Source organism: Haliaeetus leucocephalus, unplaced genomic scaffold, assembly GCF_000737465.1.
Source record: "Haliaeetus leucocephalus isolate CR32 unplaced genomic scaffold, Haliaeetus_leucocephalus-4.0 Scaffold271, whole genome shotgun sequence".
NCBI classification, from domain to species: domain Eukaryota; kingdom Metazoa; phylum Chordata; class Aves; order Accipitriformes; family Accipitridae; genus Haliaeetus; species Haliaeetus leucocephalus.
Window position 1 is genome coordinate 152,253 of NW_010972707.1, and position 7,375 is coordinate 159,627.

A 7,375-nucleotide genomic window follows, 5' to 3' on the forward strand; every position below is an offset into this window, starting at 1 on the left:
AAAAGAAGTCCTTGGGGGGGCACTTACCTGCCCCCCGGCAGCGGGAGATGCTGGCAGCCTGGCCTCAAGCCCTCCGGCTGGTCCAGCTCATCTTCCAACTCAATTTAAATGGCTGGATTGAAAAAAAGGAGAGGGCTTTGTGGGTCCCAGAGGTTCCCAGCTTTGAAAAAACATACCTAAATGATGAAAATGTCTCCATCTCTTCTTGGCACAGAGAGAAAAAGCTGCAGTTAAGCCTTTCCTTGCAGAACAGAGACTAAAAGCACTCCAAGAAGTGTAAATTCTATACCATGCCTCATCTCATTCTGTGAAACTCAGACCTAACGAGCAGCCTTAATACAGCACGACAGTACAGCTGGAGGCCAGCTCAAGCTTTGCAGAGTTAAATATTTTCTCCAGGTTTCCACTGAAGGCTTTAATTCAGGTCTGAGCCTGATGCAGCGACCCAGCATTTTCTGTTGAAATTATTTTGGCCCTAGATCGACGTCAGCACTTGACTCCCAGTTTTAATGCTTCTCTTTGACCACCTTGGTTTAAAATAGCCTCCACGGGGTTAAGGTCAGCTGCTTCAGCAGGGCTTTGGATCTTCCTACCAAGAAGATATTGAGCTATCTGCATCAGGGAGGAATAAAAAGTCCATCATCCAGGGCTCCTCTAGGGTGAAACGAGAGCTCAAGGGCTCCACATTTAACACAGGGAAGCAAAAATAGAGTAGACTGGACTAGACTAGGATAGCCTAGCCTAGCCTAGCCTAGCCTAGACTAAATAGGATAGGATAGGATAGGATAGGATAAAAATAGCCCCATGGAGCTTGAAAAAGATGAAGGTCTGTTTGGACCCAACAGAACTGGATCATCACGGGCTATGAACCAGCCAAGGTAAAAGCCTGCAGCACCTCCAAAGAAAAAGTGTGTTAAGGAAATGTAGGACCTTTTGTCCTAGAGCCCTTAATTTCCTCTTGGTTTTCACTGTGAATTATCAGCTTAATAACGCTGGGCAGTGTCTGGGCTACAGGTCCTCTCTCTCTGCATCATTATTCTCCCTGCTGTTGGAGAAGAAGAAATTTAGTGTTCACATTTCTCCTTCCTCCCCAGTCTTTTAATTTACTGGGGTAATTCATCAACTCAAGCAGCTCAATACACTGCACCTTCGCAAAGCAGAAGATCAATAGCCAAGGGCCACCCTCCTCAGCCCTGCGCTCGGTAACAGAAAGGAAGAACAACAAAAATCTTCCATCAGATACACAAATCCGAGGTTCATCTGCCTGAAAGTCAAACAAAACCCACGTGTCTGGAGGGGCTGGACCAGCAGCACAGACAGGGAAGCTGATGTACCCATACGATAGCAAATTTGGAGAGAAAAACCCACGGGACTAGGAGACAGGGCTCTCATGAAGGCACGTCTTATTCCAGACCCTGTCTTAAGTTTTGCAAAAAACTCCCATGTTGCGTTTTTCTTCCCCAGAAATGCAAACTTCAGGGCTAAAATTCCTGAGTATTTGCCCAAAATAAAGTCCACACACAGTACTTTTGGGGTATGATGCAACAGGACAGCAGTGGGGATTACAGGTAGGTGGGCAATGTGCTGCTGCTGGCTAGTAGGTACAGCACAACTAATCTGGGTATCAGATGCAGTCTTGGCCCAGAATTACCATCATTATTTACTGCATCAGCCAAAAAACCTCCTTGATGGGTAGTAGAGAAGTCTGCTGCAAGCTCCGGTAGCCAAATAGACTCAGACCTATCTCACCATAGCACTGTGCAGTGCAGTAATCTAAATTTAAATAGCCCGCTGAGTATGATCCAAGACAGTGCAGACCTTATTGCTGTTGGGTTAAAGGGATTTATAACACATGCAGGAGAGTGGAAGGTGCCCAGGGAGCCTCAGATTCACAGTGCTGTCTAGAAAACCTCTGCCTCATCATAAAGGAAAGGCTCCAAAAAAAGCTGCCAGACTCACCCAAAATCCATTGTTTCCCTGCACTGCCCAGAAAAGGAGCCCAGCTGATGCTCAGATTAGATTTCTGAAAATGCAAAGCCAGCTGAAATGAACCCTGGACTTAGTTTAACTTTGTAACTTTATTCAAAAGCCCACAAGAATCAACCCAACTTCAAGTCGCAGACACTTTACTTTGCTTTTAAGGAGAGGACCCTCACCCTGAGCTTCCTTAGGAAGGAGATTTGGTCCTACAGCGATGATGGTATGTATTCCCTCCTCCACCCCAGAGCAATACGGGATTGGAGACGTGGCAAGAAAGCTGGGAGACAACAAATACCTGCCTTGCCTCGTTGCTGTAGAAACCCTGCAAGGACATCCTGCTCTTCAGGTTCTCCGACTCATCTTTTTCAGTTGTTTCCACCACGCGCCCCATCAGTTTAATTGTCGTGGCACCAGTTGCTGTGTATTTAATGCACGGCAATGCCATCTTCTTGACATATCCCCCCCCACTTTTTTTTGGGGGGGGCTGAATATAGCGAATGCCAAAGGGATGCTCGGGGGATGCTGTCGGTCACCTCCCCATGCAATGAGTGCAAGAGCATCCTCCTGATGGACCTCGGGCATGGGCAGTATGATGAACTTCCCACCCCTGCGAGGTTCAAGCTGTGATGCAGAATGATGGTTTATAACAACAACCCCAAGGCGTGGGGGCCATCAGAGGGCTTACAGCGCTCGTGTTGTGGTGTAAGTTGGGTTTTAATGAGCCGGATTTGTATCATGAAGGTTAATGTGGCCTCAGAGAGCCACGGAAGCTCTTGGGCAACTTGGGTGTTGCTTGCTGAGTGACCCATCGCTCAGTATCACCCGTGCCTCATCCAGACATCACTCCAGAAAGCCTCCTCCGTATCCCTCCTGACAACACAGCAATTAATGCCATGAGCCAATCCGACTAGGAGAAGCTTAAATTTCAAAGTATTTTACACTTAAAATGACTTGGAATTTATTGATAACTGCAGTTACAAGGGGAAAAATAGCCGAGCAAGCATCTTTCTGCATCAAAGTGTAATGGGGTCAGAAGCTGCATCGATTCAGCTGGCGTCTCGGTCAGAAAGAAACAGCTCAGAGCAAGGTCTTCCTGTGTAACTGAGAGGGAAGAAGCTGAAGAGTTATTTTTTTTTAAGTCCCGAACCCTCCAAGAAGGAGCAAACTATGTCCAGGAGGACCAAGCAGCATCAGCTTTACCCAGACCTGAGGCTTTGGGGTAACACAGCAACAGCAATTCAAATTCCCACTCCTCGGCGAGGTTTTGGAGACCTGGCCCAAGCCTACCCTAGAAGAGCGAGAGTAAGGCACTTGGAAGCAGCTCTACAGAACTTGAGGTGCTCTGCTCCCCAAATCTCTCACGCCCTCGGTGATTGCTTTGGTATGCTGGCATTCCAGATCCAAACATGTCCAAGAACCCAAATCCCTCCCATTAGTGCACAATCCCACAAAGAAGACGATTCCATCTCATTCCCACCTTTAAAATAAATAAATAAATAAATAATTTAAATTAATCATAGAATCTTAGAATGGTTTGGGTTGGAAGGGACCTTTAAAGGTCATCTAGTCCAACCCCCTGCCATGAGCAGGGACATCTTCAACTAGATCAGGTTGCTCAGAGTCCCGTCCAACCTGACCTTGAATGTTTCCAGGGATGATCTATAATCTATAATATAATCTATACTATGCTGCTTTGATTCTTAAAGACCCTGACTCTGAGCAGAACAATTTGGTTTAGTATGCACACTATTTTATTTATTATGCACATGTTATTTTTCAGGAATATTTTACTTAAAAAAATTATTTTAGCCACCAGAAGAATGTAGTTCCTTGGTGCCAAGCCTTAGAAAGCCCAGGCTGATGAACCCAGGCACAGCGCAGACACAGGATTGCTAAGCATCAGCAATAAAACAGTATTAACTGTAGGTAGAAAATAGTTAGCAGAATATCAAAGTGTTTGGGAGCTGGGGCTTTTTTCTGCACTAGTAATTTCAGTGCCAACGAATATTTTTACAAAAATACATCATTAACCTGAAAGGTATAATACTTCTTCACTAACTGGCCTGACAGATGCAGGCAGCTTGAAAAAATCAGGGCAAGCTACCAAAAGAGCAGAGCTTCTTGCTGCGGCAGCTGGAGCTGGCAGAAAAGCTTTGAGTGGGATGGAGTTACCAAAAAAAATCCAGCCTTTCCCACCAAGCAGGAGTTACCTGCTTGGGGTGCAGGTGCCGAGCTGGGGAGTTGTTAAATGGAGAAGCAACGTGCCATGAGGGCTGGCCAACATGTGGATCCTTAGCCAGCCCGCAGAGACCAGGCAAACAGCTTCTGCTTCTCCACTCTTTGCTCCCCTGGAAAGCCAAACCATGAAATTGCTGTGCCACCCATGCAGCACAGTCCTTGCCCTCCCTCCTCCTGCCTAGGGAGTCACGCTGATAGATGAGCCCCAAAATTGGGCATGCTCCCCCCAAAATCCCAAGACAACTATGTGGTAGCTTGACCCCAGTTGTCCTGCATCCACCACATCAGAGTAACTGTCCTTGGGCAAATCTCTTCTGTCATGGTCACAAAATAATTTCAGTTCACCTCCCTTCCAAGAAACTAGGCTGAACCACATCACCACGTCTTCTACACGGGGGTAGAAGAGCAGCTGCTACAGCTCAATGGGCACAGAATCATCAAACTGTGGTTTGGGTTGGGAGGGACTGTCAAAGATCATCCAGTTCCAACCCCCCTGCCATAAGCAGGGACACCTTCCACTAGACCAGGTTGCTCAAAGCCCCATCCAACCTGGCCTTCAACACTTCCAGGGATGGGGCACCTGTAAATTCTCTGGGCAATCTGGTCCAGTGCCTCACCACCCTCATCATAAAAAAATTCTTCCTTACATCTTGTCTGAATCTCCCCTCTTTTAGTTTAAAACCAATACCCCTTGTCCTATTGCTACAGGCCCTACTAAGTAGTCTCTCTCCATCTTTCTTACAAGCCCCCTTTAAGTATTGAAAGGTCTCCCTGGAGCCTTCTCTTCTCCAGGCTGAACAACCCCAAATCTGTCTTTCTCCATAGGAGAGGTGCTCCAGCCCTTGGATCATCTTCGTGTCCCTCCTCTGGACCCGCTCCAACAGGTCCGTGTCCGTCTCGTGCTGGGGACCCCAGAGCTGGACGCAGTGCTCCAGGGGGGTCTCACCAGAGCGGAGCCGAGGGGCAGAATCCCCTCCCTGGACCTGCTGGCCACGCTGCTCTGGATGCAGCCCAGGATGGGGTTGGCTTTCAGGTCTGCAAGCGCACATTGCCAGCTCGTGTCCAGCTTTTCATCCACCGGTACCCCCAAGTCCTTCTCCACAGGGCTGCTCTCCATCCCTTCATCCCCCAGTCTGTGCTGGGACTGGGGATTGCCCTGACGCAGGTGCATAAAGTAGTCTGTGTGTGTCAAAACCCAGAATCCACTGCTTTTGCATAGCGACCATGCGTTTGGTGCTATGAAATCAGGCATTAATGGCTTAAGAAACCATTGCGACAATGCACTTCTGTACCGGGGGAAGGGGCAGCTCTCATTTAGGACCTTGGAACTTAATTAACGATCCTCCCTCCCTTTTCAAACATATTAACACCTCCATCCTTAACACTTTCTCCCATTTCTGCACTCGCCAGCACAGATCCTGATCTTTGCCCATTCCTGGAGCAGCTGGCCCACCAGCACGGTCCAGGTGAATCCAGGCTCTGCAGACCTCTCCACGCACAGGTACCATCCAGCGACCATCACAAAACTTATACAGCTGTTTAATGAGACCACAAAACCATCACCTAATGCTCCTGCTGGCTCCATCCCTGTGCCCAAGCTTTCGTAGGGCTGTGCAGCTGGATCGGCTCCCGCTCAGCTGTCTGCACCGTCCTGTATCAGGGCACGATGGATTTTTTTGGTAGCTCAGATGCATAAGCTCCTCACGCACCCACCGATCGATACGCCCTGTGGTGCCTGGGTCACCGCTGGCCAGCCTGCAAACTGCTGAGCAACGCAGGGAGAAAGCTCTTCATCACAAACAACATCCAGAGAAGGGCTTTTTGGTTTGCTCGGCCCTTCAGAGCTTCTTCTCCTGACAAAGAAGCTGCTTGTGTTAATGACGCTTTTGGAGGAACCACACCAACTGGCCACGGCTTGTGCGACAACCAGAGTTTTGCTGCTTTTTCACGCTAATAAATTCACTGAAGTCTTACAGAATCACAGAAGGGTTTGGGTTGGAAGAGACATTTGAAGGTCATCTAGCCCAACGCCCCTGCAATGAGCAGGGACATCTTCCACTAGATCAGGTTGCTCAGAGCCCTGTCTAACCTGACCTGGAATGTTTCCAGGGATGGGGCATCGACCACCTCTCTGGGCAACCTGGTCCAGTGCCTCACCACCCTCATCATAAAAAATGTCTTATTTCTTATCGACCCCAGAAACTGTGAGTGCATCAGCCAGTGGGAGAACCTCGCAGCCAGCATCTCCGTTCTGTTTCCTGGCGATCCCTATCAAATGGAAGTTTTGCTTCTCTTTTTCCAAGACATAAGGTTCGAGATCCTGCTCTCCTGCTGTGGGAATGGATCCCCCACTACCCGCAAAACCAGCGCTTATTAACTTCTGGCAGCTTCATCATGTGCCCCACACCATAATATTCCTGCCATTGACTAGCACTGCGATAGTTACATCATGTCTAATCTTCGCCGCGTCAGTCTGCTAACCTTCCCCTGACATTGCAAAGAAAGTCAGATCCCTTCCCCATCAAAGCAGCGCGGCATTAATACACGCAGCTGACGGCTCTTGCCTGCTGGAGCAGGATTTTCCTTTTTTTATTTTATTTGAAAGGGATGAGCAAAGACTCAGGCCAATAGACCACTGATTCACTTTGATAGAAAAGTTTATTATTTCCTAAGGTGGCTTTAGAGTTCAATCTCTGCCTTGTCAGCACTTTTCCCTCTGCTGAAATTACTGCAGATACATGTCAGGACAGAGCAGAGGTCTTTGTTTTCTCCCACTGTCCTGAAATAGCTATTGCCTAGCAGGGAATGCAGTGCTGCTGGCAGTCACGTGCTGGATTTCCTTCCAGATCCTTACAAGCTGCAAGGTTCGGGGTATTTATGTAGTTACGGATCAAGGCCAGGAGCTGCCGGAATATCAGGCTGGATCCTGAGCTCCGATTTTACCCGATGTTCCCCCCTCTTCCCATATAGATGGATGAAAAACGGGACGTGAGCTGGCAATGTGCGCTTGCAGACCTGAAAGCCAACCGCATCCTGGGCTGCATCCAGAGCAGCGTGGCCAGCAGGTCCAGGGAGGGGATTCTGCCCCTCTGCTCCGCTCTGGTGAGACCCCCCTGGAGCACTGCGTCCAGCTCTGGGGTCCCCAGCAGAAGACAGA